General features: G+C 40.4%; 1 protein-coding gene across 2 annotated transcripts in view; it reads left to right on the forward strand.

Annotated features, from left to right (window-relative positions):
• The window catches only part of NEK3 (NIMA related kinase 3), a 1322970-nt gene that overhangs the window by 150285 nt on the left and 1149886 nt on the right, over window positions 1-22799 (forward strand). The window lies entirely within an intron of this gene.

Below are 22799 nucleotides of genomic sequence, written 5' to 3' on the forward strand. Positions count from 1 at the left end.
GTACTAGACATAAAGCTGACTACTTGAATGATTTTTGTTTCATTTGTGGTGAATTGGCTAAGTGCAGCATCACTAACCATTCCTCTTAGCCGCTATGATTCAGGTATTAGAGTTGTAATTTTTGCCCTCATATTTTTCTTTGTTCCTCCTATGTTCACTAATTTTCTTCCTGATAGAAGAAGATTTGTGTAAGGATATAGGCATTATTAAATGAAGTATGCCCATGGAAAGATTTATTATTTACTAAGTGGCAAAATATGAAACTGCTAATCTTTCTGACCCTCTGTTGTGATGTTTTTAAAGATGTTAATGTTCAGAGGTCAAATGGTATATCATTAGCATTTTTTTATATACCTGTTAACGTTGTTTTTGTTTAGTGACCTGTCAAGTTGTTAATTTCCAAACAGGGACTGTCATCTGACTGCATAATTCAAAATAACCCTTGCAATCACTCCTAACATAACTGCAGTTGTGAATTTTTCTACTGTGCAAAAACTAGATAATGCCACCTCTATCATTCTAAAAGATGTATAAAAATAACATCAGGCAAGTAGATGCAATATCTTTTTTTTTTTCATTTAGATTTAGTTATACAAAAATGTTACTGAAATTAAGATCTTGCTACATACTGTCTAACCTACTTGCCTGTGAAGTAAGAAAAGTCCTTGCCTTGAGTATGCTGTTGCAAAAACTGGATTATGGGCTTCCGGTAATTTAACTGCAACTGTCTTAAGAGACCATGGTTGACAATGTATACATGCTACTTAGACTGCCTTTCACTTGTAAATATTTCAGTTTATATTGTGGTGCCTCAGAAAGTAATTTGTATTTTTTTTTGTGTCAAATATATTAGTTTTCACTTTTTTGATAATAGCATCTTTAACATGTAATGTGAATTGTAAATGTACCTAAGTTACTGAGTTGATATCCTATTTAGAGCTAGCGCCATGGTGAAAAAGGGTCAGTAGGACAGTCCACCCTAAGTGGATTACAAGAGTACATAAATAAATGAACCAGTAATACTTCTAAGGTCCTCTGAGTGGGTGGCTGTTTAACATCCTCCTCCTGATATTCTCAGCTTGGCGTGCGTCTTAAAATCTTCAGATTCCATACTCTGAGGTGCTTGCACTTGTGCTGGAGCATATCATTATAGTATCTGCTTGCATAAGTATATAATAATTATAGGTAGCCATAATTTTAAGATGGAGTTATCAGTAAAGGATATGTGCGCCATGTGGCCTTTCAAAGCATTAAGTTCAGTAAAAGGCTGCTTGTGAATGCACATCTAACACTGCTACGTTTATTCATTGTGACGTGTAGAGCTTGTATGTATAATGTAAACAATTAAACTGATGCATGTAGAGGATTTATTTAGCAGAACTTTCTTGAAAGACTGTAAAAAAAAAAAAAGGCTTGATGCAGAAAGAGCAGGAAGTTTTCTGGTTTATTTCAACAGTTGCCTTTATTAGCTGAGATCTTGAGGTGCTGAGAATCTGTAGGAGAGGATAGAGAAATCAGATAACCCACACCTTAATGAGTTATGTACATGATTTGTTGATTAATGATGACAAGATTATAATTTCTTCAGAAATTCAAAAATGCAGTGCTACTTAAGATTTCTTAGTCATACTGGGGAATTATTACATCTGAGGAATGGATTGGCATAAGACATCTGAGCAGTTGGAAGATGTGATGTGTGTGATACATTTCAGGATCAGAATGAGGAATTATTGTCACAAGAAGTACCCATGTCCCTGGCTGAAAGCAGTGAATAGGTTGATTTCAGTTTAAGGATGCTGATAATCTTTTATTTGAGCTTTATGCAGAATATACTTAAATTGTTCAGTTATGGTGTCATTACCTTAATGAAATATAATCTTACCTGATGTGGCATCCCAGATTAAATAATATCAAACAAAGGCCCACAGTTCATAGGTTGGATGTTTTATAACTTTGTTAAACAGTGGGAGTTTAAACATACTACTACAAAGTCTTGAGTTTACACAGGGTAATGGGCAAGTGCATTGTATGGATGAGATAGTTAAGAATTTTTTTAGGTTTATTGACTAAGGTAGTGGACTGATCCACGGGGGCCCTGTATTATATATTTATTTATTGTACTATTTTGCCAGGATTATCTGACCGGGCCATAAAGACCCCTTTTTAGTTGAGGCAGAGGAAGAAAATCTCCATGACAAGCCTAAAACATTTGTAAGTACATCATAGTTGAGCATTTTCCAGTACAGTAGAATATCAATCTGATTTCTCAGAACTTTTCACTTGACACTATTCCCTTTCATACACTACTTGTCCTCTCATCCTATCTCGTATTTTATTTCCTGTCCATTCCCTCTTTCTCATATCTGCTTACAACACCTCGTGAACTGACCTCTGCCACAGCCCAGGAATTGCAGCATAAGAAGTGAAAAACACAGAAGCATCATTTAGTTCAGTGTTGTAGTACGAAGTTGAAGCACTTAAGTTCAAAGCAGAAACAATGTATGTTCTATATATTCTGTTAAAATAGCATTAAGGAACATCCTGTACTGCGTTCCTGCCTTCTAACTGCTCTGAACTAGTATCTATCCTATGTTATGTGGCTGTACTAGTGCTAGGCTTTAGTTGCATCTAATCTATACACTTTTATCCTGTTACAGTAGTTACCTACTATCGCTAACAGCTGTGCCTTACATTTCTCCCTCTTACACATATGTTATTTTCACTCTTCGAACTCTTCTCCTTCCTGCTACTGTCTGTCCATTTCACTTACAAGCTGATGAGCAATTACACGCTCGCAACAAAGCCGTCTCATTGAACAACCCTCTCTAAACGCTTGCTCTTTCTCGCTAATTTCTCCATCTTCTCTCTAAAAACCTCAGAGCTGTTTTTAAGCTCCAATTCTCCCATTCTTCCCTACTCAACATTTTTTCTCTTGCTCCTTTCCTTCCATACCCATTGCCCTTTTAATCTGCTATTAGTTGTTGTTTTAACAGCACTGTTTATACTTTTACAGGCAGTATCTAATCCTAAAATTAACCTGCTAATAATTCTATCTTGTTCCTCTCCTAGATGCTCTAGGTACTTTTTTTACTGCTGGTTCAACCCTACACCAACCTGCAAGCTCCACTGTATTTTGCCCTGTGATGAGCATTTATTTTCCAAGGATGCACTGGAACCATGGACATCCATTAACTCTCATAAACAGTGAAGCAAATAAGTAGTGTTCTAGCTTACTGTGTTTTAATTTAATTTATTTATCGGCTTCCCAGCCCACCAGAACTCATAGTCCCTCCTCTTACTTACAGGTTCCCTGCCCAAACCTATCTTTTTGCCTCTTCCACTATCTAGCCCTTAACGACGTTTTCTCCATTAATAAAAGTAACTGTGCCTCAAGCCACCTTACTCAGTCCCTTTCACTGATTTCCTGCCTAACGACAAGGCTTTTTTTTCTCCCTCCTATCTTTAACTTAAAATTACTCCCTTGCACCCCACCAAGTCATTTCTATGCATGTATGTTTACACTTAAGATCTTACTCTAGCGCTCCTTCCTTCCCAGAGTTCTAGTTTAATCCTTACCCAAACCTCGGGTCAACTGGTTGTTTTTTTCCTGTACCATCCTTTCACTTTCAGGTGTAGCCCCATGTACCATCCTTCTTCTTTCAGGTGTAGCCCCGCTCTGTTCACCCTCGCTGTGCTTGGGCTCTCTCTGCTCCTCTACCCTACCCCACCCCCATTCCCACTCACCCCTACTTCCACCAAATTAATACTTACCCTAACCACTCCCTTCATACCTCACACCCTACACAACAAATCATGGCTTACTACCTCACACCCCTAGGAACAAATCACAGCCTAGTTTCACCATACCCCTGACAGCACATCACAACGTTATACTTCCCCTCTCTCTTTCTACCCCTCCTACTTTTCAGCTGCTCTTTAGCACCCCCTTTTATCTCCACACACACTTTTTTTTCTTCTTTTTCATCTTACAACCATTTCTCTTGGTCATTTCACCGACCCTCATCACATTCCCATCTCCAGTTGTATTTCTTAAACAACTGTACTCCTGTCAACCTGCTAAGCCAGCAGTCTCCTCCCCCAGAACATCCTTCTCTATTCTACACCCCACATTACTACCTTTTTACCTGCATCAACCACTCTTTTACCCTAACTGATCTATCAGTAGTGGAATTCCATTATAATGAACCTAATAAAACCTATCATCTCTATCTTACCCTTATTACCTTTACTAATCCTAACCCTGCATATGACCTCCTATCACTCCTATCATCTCTTTCACTACCACTCTCCAACTCTGCCTATCACATAGACTCACTGCAACACCTGGGACACTGTCCACATCTCCCCTCAATTATTAAATACTTATACATCATTTTATTACTCTTTCAAACACTTTCACTCCCATAAGCCATCCCACTCCTTTAATGAACAGAGCAAACATTTCCTCAAACTAAAATTCCTTACACACCACTCTCTCTCTGATTAAACTTCAACCTGATATACACCCAAATCCAGGCCCCTCTCACTCAACTACCTCTATCCCACTAGATCCCCCTAAAATAACTACTAAGATCTCACACAACCCACCACTAAAAGGTTGTTGCTCTGACCTACTTGTACTACATTTCAATCTTAGAAGCCTTATTAACAAAGTTCAGGAATTTCATGCTGCTCTGGCCCTGTACTCCCCTGACATAGTCATAATTACCGAAACCTGGTTCAAGCCACATATAAAAACTGAAGAATTTCTTCCTCCTGGCTACAGTCTTATCAGACTAGATAGATTATCCAAACACAGTAGTGGTATTGCTGTAATGTTTAAGGACCATCTAAATTTAGTACATCTTACCACTTCCCCACCACAACTTCCCTCAGCTGAAATCTTACCTGCATGCCTACATATCAACCCTCATAAATCCATTATTATAATAGCCATCTACCTTTCCCCTGCAAATGATCTCACTCTCATTGAAAATATCCTAGAATGGGCCTCCTCCATTTTTTTCCCAAGAAACTATAATACTTGGTGACTTTAATCTGGACTGGCTTTCCTGTTCCTTCAAAACCCCTATCAACTTCATTAACCTATATGACTTTACTCAAAATATTTCCCAACCAACACGTATTGACTAAGTTGCCAACAAGCACACTTTACTTGACAGGATCTTAACAAAAAAATCCAAAAACAGTTATGTTACAGGATGTCTCCCTGATTCCCTAAGTGACCACTGCCCAACCTATCTAGTTAATAAACGCACCCAGAGTATCAACAAGTCCACTTGTCAATATGTTAGCAATAAAATTCTCCCCCTCTCAATTCAGCACCCTGGTAAGTGAACATGACTAGTCACCTCTAAAAACCCTACATTTGGATTTTGCTGTGCAGTACTTCAATAATACCTTCCTGCAAATACTCAATAACCTTGCTCTAATCAGGAAAATTCATGCTTGGTCCAAACAACTTGCCTATCTTTCTAAAGAAGCCGTGCAGTACTTCAATAATACCTTCCTGCAAATACTCAATAACCGTGCTCCAATCAGGAAAATTCGTGCTAGGTCCAAACAACTTGCCTATCTTTCTAAAGAAACTATTCATCATCTTAAACAGTGGGATAAAGCATGGACTCTTTACCAACAAAACAAAAATGATAACAATCAGGCCTCCTACCGACAACTCAGAAATCTTGCTAAAAAGCAAATAAAACATGACAAACAAACCAACTTCCAATCATGCCAACTAAAATCCCAAAACAATCCCCAAAGATTCTGCAAACCATCAATCTCCTTCTTAACCCTGGAAAGCCTACCACCCCAGCACCAATAACTACCTCCCCTAAAGACTGTATAGTCACTCAATTCAATATCCACTTTATCTCCTCTAGTACTTCATTACTTAGCAATACATTCCACACACTTCATACCCCCCTGCAGAACTCAGTACTTCACTTTTCTCTTTTAGACCAATCCAAACCAAGTACATACAAAGTTTCCTTATTAAAATAAAACCCTGTACTCTTGCAGGAGATCAGTTACCAGATGAATTCCTAAAATTGCTGCTCCATCCATTGCATACCCTATATCTATTCTTATTAACCACTCCATCTCTGAAACATATGTTCCTCTTCTTTGGAAAATATCCCACATAATACCCCTCCATAAAGGAGGGCCCTCTACCAACCTTTCCAGCTATAGACCCATATCTATTCTGTCCCCACTTGCCAAAATCTTAGAAAAATGTCTACATAAGCAGATCCTAGACTACCTCCTTCAGAATGACCTATTATCCAACACTCAACACGGCTTTTGCCCTAAGCATAGTATTAACACTGCACTCATAAGTTTTTCCAATACAGTAAATCAACTCAAAAACAAACACTACCTTGTCTCTGCTACCTTCCTTGATATGTCAAAAGCATTTGACACAGTATCCAATCAAATTCTCCTCAGCAAACTAGCCACTTTTAATTTCAGCCCTGAAAGCTTATGCTGGTTTCTCAGGTATCTCTCTAACTGTAAATAAGCCACCTTATGGGAAAATAAGCTTTCATCCCCATCACCCATTATTGTTGGCGTCCCAAAAGGCTCTATAGTAGGTCCACTCCTCTTTATCATTTTTACAAATTATCATTATACTGCAGCTACACCTGCCTCCATCATTCAATATGCAGATGATGATTCCTTTATCTGCTCTGCTCCCACATTAAATGAACTCCAAGAAAAAAATCAGGCTGCCTTCCATAAGGTTGAAAAGTTCCTATCAGATCAACTAATTTTAAACCCAAATAAAACCAAACTTAAAGTATTCTCTAATTCCTCCAAAAAAAGCACCCAACACATCCTATCTTTGCCTCCAGTGGCACTATAATTGAACACGTTGAACACATTAAACTCCTCAGTGTTACCCTAGACAGCAACTTAAAATATGACAAGACATATTGCTGTAACAATCAAAAAGTTCATATAAAACTTGGTGCACTGTATAGAGCTAAACCAGTTCTAACCAAACATGCCAGAATAACTACAGCTAGGACTCATCTCCTATCCACCCTTCTCTACTGCTTTACAGTCTTTACAAACCTCTGGAAATCGGACTTAAATAACCTTGAATCCTGTTACAATAAAAATAGATAAATTTGCTGCAAACCTTCCCCATAGATCCCATCACTGTATTGCCCTACATCAACTCAACTGGCTCGAACGCCCTAATTTACTCACCCTCAACCAGTTAATAGTAGCCCACTCTGTTGTCCATAAACCTAAATACTGTCCATCCCTATCTGACCTTGTTCAGCCATATTCTAACTTTACCTTGCTGAGGTCAGCAGATAAAGCACTGCTCAAGGTTATCAAAACCCACAACTCTTAAATGGGACTCCTTATATTCTTATAATATAGCCAAAATCTGGAACTCTCTCCCACAGCACATTCTATTCACCTCTGACACACAATTCAACCAGCTACTAACAGAATATTTCTCAAATCACTGGCTATGCCTCTGCACCTCCTCTGGCTAATTACTGTCCCACACTTCTCCATCTGTATTCTAAGATTATTCTTTACTCTCAACCTAATTCTTAGCAACACTGCTCTTTTGGCTAAAAAAAAAAAAAAGTTTGTAAAAATACTATGAATGTGAATATGACTTGAGATACTGATTTTAGTGTATTTGGAATGTCTGTTTATTTACTGTCTCTTAGTATTATACAATATGATGTATGTTTTACATTGTTGAACTCATTTTACTAAGTACTGTTTTAAACTTTGCTATACTTTTGTATTACTGTCTAGTCTATTGTATACTTTTGTATTGCTGTTTAGTCTATTGTACTACAGTCCTTATTTTAATATCTTTGTAAGATACTATCTGATATTGTTAATCCTCGTTCATTCCTTATGCCTGGGTTATCGGTTCTGACCTAGGAACCGAGCCGGCCTTCTTCCAAGCTCGCGACAGCCACAAACTCTCGTGCTAAACTCTTACCCACAATTCCCCTCTCCCTGTTACCTCAGATTTCGTTTGCCATGTCGCCATTCAGTCGTGTCAAGCCACTTCTCTTGAGCGAAGTAAAACTTTCTTTCATAATACCTAATCGTATTACAGTTCTTGTCAGTTCAAATCTTGTTAAATAGTTATCTCTTACCCTAGCGCATCTAGCGACTCTATTTTGTTTTTTCTAGCCCTTCTTTCTTTTTACCATGAGGTAACTACTTTACCATCGTTGGTAAAACCTTTCCTTGCTTTACCTTCGGGTATTTCTCGTACCATTGTTGTTACCTTCTTCCTTCCCTTTCCTTTCTTCCTCCTTCCTATCATGGCAGAGAAAAAAGGTGGTGCAGGATTTAAAAGATGTGTGGATTGTGGGCATAAATTGTCTATTTCGGATGCACATGCGTTATGCGTTTACTGTTTGGGTGTGCCTCACTTGACTGTGGACTCGCCTTGTGGGATTTGTGCTAACTTTTTTAACAGGACTTTGGTGGAAAGGAAAAATAAACTTGATTTTAAAGGGACCACTTAAATCTTCCTTTTCAGAGGCTATTTCTGGGTCAGAAGCTTCAATCCCTCCTAGTTTTCATAAGAAAAGAGATGAACACAAGAAGGCCAAGTCTCTTTCGTCATCTTATGCTGTGGACCACCAGGAACCAAAACCTAAGAAGGCCAAACTGTCTAGTTCGGATTTGACTTCCTCGGCCCTGAGGCTTTCGGAGCCTAGATCTTCTACACCGAAGCCTTCAGCACCTTCCGTTACTTCGGCAGTGGGTTTTGTGCCCTACACCTCATCGGAAACGAGGGGCCCCTTGGTTCAGACTTCCTTACCGGCATTGACTTTTTCTTCGATGCAAACTTTTTCGGTGTCGGTGACTGTTCCGACACCCTCTCCTGCTTCGACTCCGACAATTTACATGGCACCGACTATCCTCTCAGTATCGACCACCTCGTTTTCCGCACAGACTCTTTCGGCACCTACCATAGTGCCAACTACCACTTCAGCACTGACCTCGTCAGTGCAGACTTTACCTTCAGCACCGATGATCTCCTTGGTGCAGACACCAGTAGTACAAGCCTTAACAGCTCCGTTGTTCTCGGTGCAGATGCCTATTTTAGCACCATCCTAAGACCCCTTGGTGGGCACAGAGTTTTCTTCATCCTTGGATAGACCTAACTCCCCTTCAGATATGTCCATGAGATCCACTAGAAGCCTCTCGGAACATAATGTGGTACGTCTTGTGGATCAATTGCTTTCGGCCAGAGGTATCCAACCCTCCAGGACCTACTCTTCCTTTGGAGGTGAACACCCTTCTCCAAAGACCCCTACCTATTCTCCTCCTTCATTGCCTTTGAAGCCCCTTGCTGTAGCACAGACTTTCCTCACTTTGGCTCCTTTCAATGACCTCACTAAGGAGCCGCAGTTGCCTTTGTGGCAGAAGAGATTTGTCACTCCAGTCACTGCTCAGGATGCCAGCTGTGGCGTGTGTACTCCTGTTTTTCACAGCCATCCAGGGACTCCGAGTCGGCGGGCTGATTTGCTTGAGCGAGGTGTGACCTCCTCGGGTGGACCAGCCTTCCAACTCATGGAGAAGGCTCTTGCGTCTGTTGACGATCCTGTGCTATCAGTGCCCCCATCGTTCTCTGGCCCGCAATTTACATAAGCCACCCCTGGCGGACACTGGGCACAAGGGCCTCAGGGCACACTCCCACAGGAGGCCCCTTTTGCGCTGTCTTCCCCAGATTCTCTCCCTGAGGAAGTTTGTCGCAAGAGTTCATGTAAGAGGAAGCACGTGTACTCCCCAGAGGAGTCTCTCATGGAAGACACAGACTTTGATGATATGGAAGTGTCCCCTCGGTCACCCTCTGAGGTATCCTGTGGAGATATCCTCAAAATACTTAAACAGAGAGATGAATGGTGGCCCTCTAACCCAACCTCTGAAGAGGCTTGTATTCCTGCAGGCCTTTCATGCCCGGCCCCCTACTTCCTGGGTTACTCCACCTGCTGAAGACCTTGTCTGGCTCGTTGTGCAGTGTGCATGGAAGGCTCCTGACACCATTGACACCATTCCCTGCAGACCAGATAAAATCTTGTCCCCTCCAGATAGTGATCCTCACCGGTCCAAAGGTCTTCCTGTAGATGCCTTGGTGGTGGCGGCCGCAACAAAAATGTATTTGGCAGAAGAAAGCCAGACTGTCCACCCTCCCAACAAAGATTCTCAGGCGCTGGACAGATTAGGGAAACGTACTTTTGCATCAACAATCTTTGCAGTTAGGTCCCTGAATTATATGGCACATTTTGCCAGACTTCAAAGAGACTTAATTTCTGAGCTCTCTGAAACTTTGGCCGGAGCTGTGTCTTATGAGGTCCGGGACAAAGTGGCCACACAGTTAGCCACCCTTGAATCGATCTCTAACTCCTCCATGTGTCTGATTTCTCATGCATCAGAAGGAGTAGCTAGATCAGCGGGTACAGGCATAGTCATGAGACGGCATGCCTGGATGCTCTTGTGTGATTTTATGGAACCCTTCAAGGCTTCCTTTCTGAACGCTCCCATTGAAGCCTCTTCGTTAGTTGGACCCAAGGTAAAAGACACACTGGCTGGGTGTGAACAGGACAGTAAGACCCTTTCTGCTGTGGGTGTCCGTTATTCTTCTCCTCAACAGGCTTTCTCCAGAAACCAGAAGAGTGGGAAGATGTGGCACAAAAAGTCTCAAAATTCTTTCCGTGACACATGGGCCGAGTTTTCCCCTAGAAGCAGAGGGGGAAACCCATATGGAAGATGGCCCTTTCGGGGCAGAGGAGGTCCGCGTAACCAGGGTTCCAGAGATTCTTTCTCTGGCCAGTCCTACCAGCACTCCTGAAGAGCGGCCAGACTGCTTTCCTCTGGAAGCAGTTGGGGGTCGTTTCTCTATGTACCCTTCTGCCTGGCTAACCATTACCACCGATTCTTGGGTACGAGAGATAATAACCAGAGGCTATCATATTCCCTTCGATCTTTGTCCCATCTCCCTAAGAAACTTACCCAATGTTCCACCCAATCAAAGGGAAGAAACAGCATTAGAGATTTCAAAGCTGCTAAGAAAGAGTCATCCAAATAGTCCCACCAGACCAGATAGGATCCGGATTCTACACAAGATTATTTTTGGTGCCAAAAAAGACCAGAGACTGGAGACCGATTTTCGATCTGAGTATACTAAACAAATTCATAGAGGTACAGAAATTCCAGATGGTCACAGTACAGTCTATCTCCCCACTCTTGGAGGCAGACGATTGGATGTGCTCTGTAGATCTTCAAAATGCGTACTAGCACATAAAGGTGGACAGACCATTGAGAAGATTCCTTCGCTTCCGTGCGGGAGCCAGTCATTTCCAGTTCTGAGTACTGCCTTTCGGACTCTCTACAGCCCCCAGAGTGTTCAGAAAGTGCATGGCAGTTGTCACAGCTCACCTGTGACTGCAAGGATTCCAGGTGTTTCCATACCTGGTACATCAACAAACAAAGCAGAACCGAATTCTGCCCTCTTTGTTGAGAGGCCATGAGGATATGGCAGTGGGCGATGGCAGTGGACGATGGCTACCAACCGCTTTCTGATAACAACGCACATTCCCGGGAGTTCCAACATGATAGCAGACAGATTGAGCAGGTGCATTCTGCAACCACACGAGTGGTCTCTGAATCCTCTTATAGTGGCAGAGATTTTCAACCGCTGGTGACTTCTTTGCATCCCCAATCAACTACAAATGCAGCAATTACTTTGCCCTGATTCCCCCTTCTGGGACAATCACCCAGGGACGCTGTAGTCCACGATCGGCCCTCGAGTCTGCTTTTATGCCTTTCCCCCTCTTCCTCTCATTCCCCAGTTCCTGAAGAAAGCCCGCTGGTTAAAGAGCAAGATAATCCTCCTAGCACCATATTGGCCTCGTCAAATTCAGTTCCCCTTCCTATGGCCTCACCTGCTAGATCAACCATGGATTCTCGATCCAACTCCGGACTTGATCTCCCATCCGCAGAACCTGACTCACCCCAACCTGAACAGCCTGAAGCTCAGAGCTTGGCTCCTCCACTTCCAGTGATTAACAGGCAGACTGATCTTTCATCCTCAGTACGTGACATTCTTATTGCATCTCATAAGTCTTCCACCAGAACTCCTTATCTCAGTAAGTGGAAAAGGTTTACCATTTGGCTGAAGGGAAAACGGATAGACCCTTTTTCAGCACCAGTGCCGGTAGTACTGGAATACCTGTCAAGTTTATTCCAATCTGGCCTATCTGCTTCTACCACTCGAGTTCATTTGGTCGTAGTATCTAATTTTCACAATGGTATCCATGACTCTTCCCTTATGTCACACAAATTATGCAACGCCTTTCTAAAAGGTGTAAATCATTTGAAACCCTTTTTTAGAGAACCTATCCAGCCATGGGACCTGTCATTAGTTCTGCAAGCTTTGACAACGTCTCCTTTTGAACCAGCTTCTTCATGTGACCTCAAGCTTCTTTCTTGGAAAACTTTGTTCTTGGTTGCCATTACTTCTGCCAGACTTATTTCTGAACTTCAAGCTCTATGCATCAAACGGCTTTACTTGATCTTTCATAAAGATAGTGTCATTGAGAACTAATCCTTCCTTTCTGCCAAAAGTGATCTCTGAAATGTCCATTAACCAAACCATTGAATTTCCAGTTTTCTTTCCCAATCATTCTAACAGAGGAGAGTATTGTCTACATACCCTAGACATTCACAGGCAAATTTGTTTCTATCTGGACAGAACTAAGGCTTCTCGCAAATCAGATCAGCTATTCCTGGCCTATTTTGGGCCTAGACATGGATGTGCTGTTTCTAAGGTCACATTGGTTAAATGGTTAAAAGACTGCATAACATTTATTCACAAAACTCCCGATATCCCTCTGACTACAGCCGTAAGGGCTCATTCCACTTGATCGGTAACAACTTCTGCTGCCTTCCATGCTAGAGCTTCTTTACCTGACATTTGTGCAGCTGCAACTTGGGCTAGACCTCATACCTTCATCAGCCATTGCAAATTCGATTTGGCCTCCAGAGAAAGAGCTTCCTTTGGTTCAGTAGTGCTCAGGAATGTCCTTCCATGAGAGTCTCCCAGGAATAAAGGTAGCTGGGGACTCTGTCCCAGGCATAAGGAATGAAAGAGGGATTAACAATATCAGATAAAGAAGTTATGTCTTACTAACGTTCCATCTGTGTTGTTGATCCTCCTTCCCCCCTCCTAAGGCTTATAGTGGATCTCATCATCCGGTTCTGTTAGGTCCTTTGACCAGAGATAGCCTGTACTTTCTTTGACTTGCAAACTCAATCTGAGGTAACAGGGAGAGGGGAATTGTGGTTAAGAGTTTAGCTTGAGAGTTTGTGTCTGTCGCGAGCTTGGAAGATGGCCGGCTTGGTTTCTAGGTCGGAACCGATAACCCAGGCGTAATGACTGAACGATGGTCAACAATACAGATGGAACGTTATGACATAACTTCTTTTTATATAATGCTGTTTAACTATTGTAACTTCACTTGGGAGCTTTTCTCCCCAGGTCTTTGCTGAAAAGGGCTTCTCGCCCAGCCAGAAACTACCCGGTTATCAAATGTATCATTCATTAATGTTTATTTCTTTTTTACACATGATAATTAAAAAATTCAAAAGCCCACGAAAAAGGGAGGAATTGAAGTTGTTCAGTTTTTAGTAGTAACCTTGCAGCTGCCAAAGGAGTTTTCTCATTTTGAAATCATTAGGATGGGTGTTAAGTAAAAGTAGAAATTCATCATCAGTCTAAAAAGCATCTGACCAGAATGACTGTCCAGATCACTCCTTATCCATTCAGAATTGTCTTAGTCTTCACAGCTGTAAAATGTATGTTCACAGTCATGTTTCACTTGCCTATTACATTTCCAATGGCATTGGTCATTTTTATTAAATACTTCATTGATTTTTTTTGGGGGGGGGGATAAAAGCTCTGTATGAGAATAGGTATCATCCAAAAGTTTGAAGTTGTTTGCTCTGATTTCAAAATAATACATTTATTATTACCTGAATAAGATAATTCAAGTTTCTAACTCCAGTAATTAGGAGAAAAATGTTATTGAAATCTAAAGGTAATTTATATGAGGTAAATGAAATCTAGAAAAAAAATGAATATTTATATGAGGTAAATGAAGTCTAGAAAAAAATGAAATGTTTAAATGGAAAATGGGGGTCAGGGGGACATTTATGAAGTAATCCCCAGTATTTTTTATAAACTTTTGTGCCTTACGTTTTGAGTTTATAACCAGTCATTCGTTTCAAGGTTATGTTTTGAATGAGGTTTTATAAATAGTAGTATATCTGTATCTTAAAGACACTGAAACTGATATGTAAAGTCTATTGTCATATCATGAAATTTTCTTGCTTTCATTCATTTTATTGACAAGTCATAGTGTGCAGTTCATTGAAAGCTTGGAAAGGACCCAATATTATGTTGAGGGAAGTCTTTTAAATGTGATTTCTGTAGTTCCTTTATAACTTATTTAAATATTTAGACATAAGACAATTTATGTAGATCATTAAATAATTATTGTAATATTTTATTATTCTTGTATATGGTGATCAGCTAATTTTAAAGTTAGAAGGATTGCTATTATCAATACCCTTCCAGTGTATACCATTTGATGCATCTAAGTAGTAAGCAAATACTTTAAAAATTTAAGCCACAGAAAATAATCTAAGTTTGGAAACCAAAAAAATTATTTGTGGGAGAGATTCCAGGTTTTTGGAGACCACTGAAAGGTAAGCAAGATTCTGCTAATTTATTTAATAAAAGATCTAGGGGCAATACAGTAGTAGTTTTGTAATGTTTAAAACTTCAGAAGGATCATTTAATTAATTTTAATTAATCTTCAAATAAAATATTTGACCATGTAGAAATTAGTGAAACACTGAATTATGTGATCACAAATAATTGTAATTATGTTGCTTATATTTTTCAAAATAATTCATTAATATTTTAGCACATTCTCAACCCAATTACATTTTTTAAACATCTTGTTTAATTTTCTGATTAATCAGTAAACATATTTTATTCTTATTAAACTGTAAATTTGAGATACAGCCAAATCATTTTAATAAGTTATCTGGATTGTTAATAGATTAATAATAAACTGGCAGCAGTCCATTAGAAACATCTAATGAATAACATTCTGGTGACTGTTGTAACTTAGAGCATTAGCTGGACATTTTTATCAGTGGCCGGAATCATGGAAATTAAACATATTTCTGGACCTTCATATTACTGTAGGAAGTCAGTTGGCTTCCTTCAGTAATGTACCAGTCATGACCTACCAAATCCATGTCACCCTAGACCTTAACAGTAAATGTAAAAAGTCTTTTGACCTTCACATTACTTTTGGAAGTTGATTGGCTTCCTGCAGTAATGTAAACAATCACAATCCACCAAATCCACTCCTCCCCTGGACTCAACAATAAACTTAAAAAAAAAATTCTCAGATTACTGTAGGAAGCTGATTGGCTGAATTAATGTAGAAAGCCAATCTGCAGCCCCCTAGCTCTTCAAGGGAAGAAGGAACAAAAAATAAATGCCGAATCATGTATCTTCCTCTACCAGCATTATGGTAGAGAAAAGAGGTTTAAGCCTTCCTCTCGATCACACCATCTAATACTTTGTACCTGTGGGAATTGAGCAATTGCCAGTTCTCTCAGCTGTCCATATTTTGGAAGAATGTACCTATTTTCAGACCTGATTTTTGTCCTACACATGTTGTTCCTATTTCTGGAGGTATGTCACTGTTTTCGGCCTTGTTTTACCCAACACAGAATTTTCTGACCCCTCCCCCTACCTATCCATCACAGATAATTTTTGAAGCTGTCTGGTACACAGAAAATCACACTGCATGATAACCAACATAAAAGGAGCACCAGTAATTTAAAGAAAGAGGACACACACCTTGCATTTCTCATTTTCAGAAGCAAAAGAATAAATGATCTAATCTTGTGTGGTAGACTTTCAGTACAGTTAAAGTCTACAGGTTTTACACTGCCTCTTTGATAATGTGCCTGACATGTTTTTCCATTGTTTTTGTCACCATTTTTTAAACGTGTTTTTGTACATTAACCAACATTCCTGTTGGAATGTTCTCTTCTTGTTTTGCTCATGTCATCAGAAGCTGCAATCCATTGGGTCTGCTTCAACCAAACAGAGAACCTGATTGGTTGCAGCTGTTAAAGGCAGCTTCTTAGCCAGCAGTTAAAGGCAGCTTCTTAGCCAGCAGCAGTGGCTTTAAATAGCTGTTTGCTGCTGGTTAATGAGCTATATTTCTCACTTTATAACTGTCCTTGTAAGGACATCTTTCTTTCAAAAGGGCTGTTTTGTTGAATGTCCTTGTGAGGATGTCACATCTCAAAAGGCTGGTGTTTGGATTGGGACCTTGCTTCATTACTGTGGAGTGCTCCAAAATGCTACTCAACCTGTAGATTTATTTGTTTAAAGCAATTCAATCACCCAAAGAATAAAATATAAAGTGTCATTTTAAAGACAGCAGTGGTTGGAAGACCAGGACAGAGGAGCTGGCAAGTCTCCAAGAGAGGGAGGTAAGTGGGGATAGGGATAAAAGTGTTTAATGATTTGTGTGTATGAAGGTTTGTATGCTTTGTTGGTGGTTAATGTGTGGAACTTTTCATTATTTTATTGTGTAATGATTTTTTTTTCTTTTAAGTGGTAGAGTGTGTTTACATGCATTTGTTTGGTGGGAATGAATGTTTAACATTTTAGGTTTTTGTGGCAAGTTATGTGTAGTGGGTGGAATAACAGTATATGGATGAAAGTGACTGATCCCTGTTGCTGTATTCATGTACATGTATATCTATTTATACACACAGACACACACACACACACACACACACACACACACACACACACACACACACACACACACACACACACACACACACACACACACACACACACACACACACGTGACTAAATAAAGGAGCAGTTGGCTACTGTTCACACATTTAGAGGGCTGGCAAGTGTGTGTGTGTGTATGTCTGTCTGTATGCATGAAGATACTGCAGTAAATGAATGAGTGAACATCTAACTCTCCCCCCTATTTGGAGGGTTGGTGTGCATTTATGTGAAATAAGTTGTAATATTTTTGTGGCTATTGTCTTTTTTTTTTTTTTTTTTTTTTTTTTTGCTGGCAAGCTGTTTGTGTGTAGATAGTCATTTATTTATTGACTTTTGTTTACTGGGAAAGTCCACCTGGGTCAGGTTCCCATTTTTAGCCATTTTTAAAGTAGAAGGTTACATAGCTGTTGTGATAAAATGATTATAGGGACTTACAGATGCATTCCATAAATATACAATGCATTATATAAAAGAGGCATTTGTATGAATGTGTCTGAATGTTTATTTTTTGGCTACTTTGTTTCAGATTTCACCGAATGTCCCTGATTTTGCATCATATTTTTGGTCTGGAAGGTAATTAGGATTGCAGTCACTAAATGGGATTGGAGGCTGGTACTGGCTGCAAGCAACTTATTGCCTTGTTGTTTGCTCATCCTGTTTACGTAGAAATAGACTGCATTTATTAAAATAACTTGGACTTTTTCCCCCTCTGGGTACAGTTTTGTGTGTACTGAAGTTGAAACTGTCTGCGACTGCACAGAATTTCCCTGTCTTTGCTTCAAATCATCATTCTTTTGGGATTGCAAGTACTTGAGGATTGCAGTCAATAAATGGGGGGGGGTGGACTGGCTGAACCTGAAGCTACTTTCTGGGTTGTTGTTTGCTTACTTTAATGTCTTGCTTTACAGGAATAGATTGCATTTGTATGAAATATGTCTGAATATTTGTTTTTTGGCTACTGTGTTAAAACTGTATTTAGCTTCACTGAGCTTGTATCATATTTTTGGTCTGGTAGGTAATTAGGACTGCAGTCACTAAATTGGGTGGGAGGCTGGTTTTGACTGCAGGCAACTTACTGTCTAGTCGTTTGCATAGATACAGGCTTCATTTTTTAAATTAAGTTGGACTTTTCCCCCCTCTGGCTGTGGTTGTGTGTGTGCTGCAGTTGAAACCATCTGTGACTGCACAGAATGTTTCTGTCCTTGCTTCAAATAATCATGCTTTTGGGATAACAAGTAATTGAGGACTGGAGTCACTAAATTGGGTGGGGTGGGGGGACTGGCTGTAGCTTCAGGCAACTTATTCCCTTGTTGTTTGCTCAGTACATTTGGCTTTAAAGGACCACGTTGCATTTGTATGAAATGTGCTGCCATGGTGGTGCAGTGATTAGCGTTGCCGCCTCACAGCAAGAGGCCCTCTGGTTCGATCCTCGGCTGGGAGTGCGGAGTCTGCATGTCCTCCCTGTGGTAGCATGGGTTTCCTGCCACATCCCAAAGACATACTGTAGGTGGATTGGGCACTCTAAATTGGCCCTAAGCGTGAGTGCGTGCGCCTTCTGTGGAAGGTTGGGCATTGGGCTGGCAACTCAACACCGTAAAACTCCACTGCCAGTCATGAGTGAGCAGGTGATCTGCTGTGGCGACCCCTAACCGGGAAACGCTAAAAGAAGAAGAAGAAAATTGCATTTGTATGAAATCACTTGGAATATTGCATCTCTGGATATTGTTTTTTTGTGTACTGAAGTTGAAACTGTGCGTAGCTGCACAGAATGTCCCTGTTGCTGATGGGAGCTTCCTCTTATTGTTTGCAAAATGTAATGTCTGGCTTTATAGCACAGTTGTGCATTTGCATGAGTTAAGTGAAAATATTTATTTCTAGCTATAGGGTTGAAGGGGTCACTAGACAACTCTGTTGACATAGACTCCACTACTTTTCTGCCATGCAGTGAAGACATAGAGAGCAGGCAGCTAGCAAGCTGGTAGTTTTGCTGGTGGAGTGATACTGTTATTGAGTTACTAGTTTAAAGGTTGGGGTGCGTTTGGGGAGGAATTCATTTTATAGAATGATGGACAGCCTTAGATGGAACTCACATTGCAAACCTTACAGTCCAGTCATGTCGTGCTGTCGGTGGATGGTATTCTACTGAACTGCTGCTGCTCTTGACCTGCTGGAGGATGGGAGCTGTAGCTCATTATGCTGCTAGAAAATGGAAGCAGAGCTATTGCTGCTGTTGTCTCACTGGAGTATGGGAGCCGTACTGGGCTTCAGGTGTCATAAGAGAGGATGGGAATTGCACTTGACTACCTTTGCTTATGCCCTTCTAGAGAATTGGACCCACATCACTTCAGTTATCAGGATGAACAGCAGGAGCCATATTGAGCTAGTACAGTTGTTGTGCTTGCACAAGAACTATGGACAAATTGTGGATAGAATGTTATCACTTGCAAATGATACAGTGGCCCAACAAGCAGTCATATTGTTTCCTGATACTGCATTTGGTAATTTTGTTTTCTTTTTCTGGTTTCAGTGCTTCACCATTTGGACAACCTTCAGTCAGCAGAACACTTTTTATCATGCTTCCTGCACCTAGCAAGAAAGCAAAGATCTTCTAGAAAACAGCCAGAGATCATGTTCAGCAATTCACTTCTGATGTCCTCTGTCAAGGCGGAGGGAAACTGTTCGGTTTGCAACTGTTGCCTAGATCACACAATGAAGGATACTATCGAGGATCATCTTGCAAGCCAGAAACACCAATGAAATAAGGAGAAGGCAGGTAAACAGAATGTAGCATGACAGACAAAACTGGGCACAGAAGCAGCAGTGGTCAGAAGAGAGATTGTCGTGGATACCACTGCAAGCATGGTGTTATGCAAATATCCCAGTTGAGATACTAGACAATCCTTATCTTTGGCAGTGGATGGAAAAGTATATGAAGGGGATTGGCACACTGCAACAGTCAGCTACTCTGTGTCAGCTGTACCTTATAAAGTTGTAGGAGCTCATGGAAGCAGATATTCACAATGCTGTACAAGGAAGACCACCGGCCATCATGCACGATGAAAGCACAGCCAGCAATGTATGTTGCATTCTAAATGTTATGTTTGTACTCCAGGGAGGGGAGTGATACATGACCAATGGCACAGAACTCCACTGTAAATCCCTCATCAGTAGCTCAAGCTGTGCTGAAATCACTGCAAAACTGCAGTGTTGACCCACAAAATGTGACTGCATTCGTGAGTGACTGTACACTACACAATTAAAAGCTTTAAGGAAGCACGTCATGGAGTGCTTGGAGATCCTGTTATACATGTCCCTTGCTGGGCTCATGTGCTGTTCCTTGTGGGTGACTCATGAGTTCACTATTTCAAGCCTGTTAATGATTTTGTGGCATTTGTGAAATGTCTTCCAGCAGTCTCCAAACGGAAAGTGGGAATATGTAGCTTTCCTTGAAAATCTCGAGCTCGACAGACACCTCAGTGCAGTGCTATCTGTGTCAGTGCTGATAGGATGGAATACCTGGTTTGCAGCTTTGCAGGAACATACACATTAACAATACCTGTGGAACTTCTTCCCTGAAGATGGCGGTGATGCAACATCCATGGACCAGCTACAGACACATCTGCATGACTGGTATTCGGAGCTTGAAATTTAGTCCGAGTTCATCTCGGAAAACTCATCAGATTTGATCACAAACATTGAAACCATGCAGTTTGACATATCTTTTGCAGTCTTGATGTACGAAATGTTACTGTCACTTCAGAGCCATTGTCCAGCTGAGAAGATAAAAACTACAGGCTTTGGTGAGGAAAACTGATGAATCTCTATCTGCTTAGGCCCATGGTCAAGGAGCACAACATCCTGCTTTTCAAGTCTGCTTTTAAGGTCATACTAGAGAAATTAAACAAACTGCTGAATAGCAACCCCTCTGTTCCTTTCTTAAAGGCCTGCAGAATCCTGAACCAATCTAATTTACCATTACTTAAGAATGATGCTTAGTTGTATGCAACCAGCATGAGCATTTTAAAATGGGTAACCCAGACCAGCTCTGGAAGGGCTGGGAAGTGTACGTTTGTCTAGATGTGCAGGAAGTATCATCACTGTCCTCATTTGACTTGTGTAATTACTTGCTTTCAAAGGCTGTGTATATACCAACACTGTCTGAAATTGCACCGAGAGCTAAATGGATTCCAGTTTCCAGTACTGAAGTTGTACACTCATTCTCTGCATATGGACAGGTGATAAATGATCAATGTCAGAATCTTAATGTCAGCAGTGTAAAAGTGCTGACCGTGCTGTTGTTGAACAGCAGCAGTAACACACAGCAGGGCACTGCAGCCATAACGTTGCTTAAGGAGACTGAATATACTGTACTACACTGACTGTGTTTGACTGACTTATGAAAGCATGTCTTAAATGTGTATTTATTTACACTGTGTGCATGCAACCTAACAAATATTCATATAAGCTTGCCTGTGTACAGTTTCTGAAATTGTTTTTGGTGTTAAACTTTTGCTTTGTAAATATTTTAATTTAATTAAAGATTATTTTTGCATGCATGTCTTACCTCAGCATCTTGCGCATCAGTGGTTAGTTGTCATGATGACAAATGTCAAGGACTTTACATGTGGTTGCTATAATAGGTCTTTAAGGTAGATTATCATTCATGGACTAAAGTCTGAGATTAGGTCACGTCAGAGGGCCTTCTAGGTAGATGAGACATCTAATTCCACTTACGGTCCAGTGTGTTTTCTGGAGTGAAGCAAAGACAAGTCTTTGGTCATGTAGGTCCTTAAGTCCCATTTTACTTTACGTACATAGCCCAGCTATAACATACCTGGTGATAGCTGTAGGGCTGAAGTTAAAGTATAGCAACTCAAACCCTCTTTACAGTGCCCAAGAGATAGAAAAAAAAAGTTAAATCACAAAGGGTGTTTGGCTGGCTGCTGTTATTTATACGTCTCCGCAATAGCTCCGGGACATTGGCGATGTGTAGTCCATGAGAAAATGTATGTTTTGGGACATCAATACACGCACACAGACACAAAAAAAACAACAAAAAAAATCATCTTAAAAAAAAAAAAAAAAAATGAAAAAAAAAATCAGTGGGTTCAGGTGGTCATGAATGCAATTTGACTTTTTATATTTCCCAAAAACAGTGTCCCTGATTTTTATAGCTAGAGCAAATAAAGCCAACAGAATTATTTACTGGCTTTTCTAATCTTAATGCAATCAGACAAAAATTCCTGCTTTAACATATGCAAGTGAATTATGTTTCTTTAAAAATAACAGCAAAAGAGCATGGAAATGTAAAGGCTTCAAGAAAGCCAATAAGAGAATCAAAACATTTCTGTATAGTACTAATAATGGCACTTCTCTTCTATTATGATCTGCATGGTTTATTAAAATATAAAAATAATATCCTGGGTTTGTCCTCTTAAACTAAAACCAGTTTGATCTTCATGTAGAGGATTAGGGATGGATGACTTAGTTTTGTTTGACACAATTGTATCATCTAATGTATTTACATTTTGTTGATTGGATTGACCATGCTAGGTAGCACACATTTTCAGAGGGTATTAGTGTTCAGATCTTAGGGACCTGGTAGGGTTATAGAGGCTAACTAAGGAGTTAAGAGCAGGGCAGTCTTGAGGCCTGTATATTAGTTTGAGAACCTGTCAGCTGTAAGAGAAGTAGGTAGTGGGGGAGTTCCAGCCATTGCACTTGTTTCAGGCTAGACAGTGGTGTGCAGAGTGGCGATTATTGGTGGCAAATCTTGCAATCTTGTTATAGCAGGATTCTAGTTTTGTGAGTAAAGAGGACTGTAGATTTAGTAGTAATGGGGCACCATGGGTTAATGAGGGTAGACTGTAAGAAG

Source organism: Protopterus annectens, chromosome 5.part0, assembly GCF_019279795.1.
Source record: "Protopterus annectens isolate FY-2018-M chromosome 5.part0, PAN1.0, whole genome shotgun sequence".
Lineage (NCBI taxonomy): Eukaryota > Metazoa > Chordata > Ceratodontiformes > Protopteridae > Protopterus > Protopterus annectens.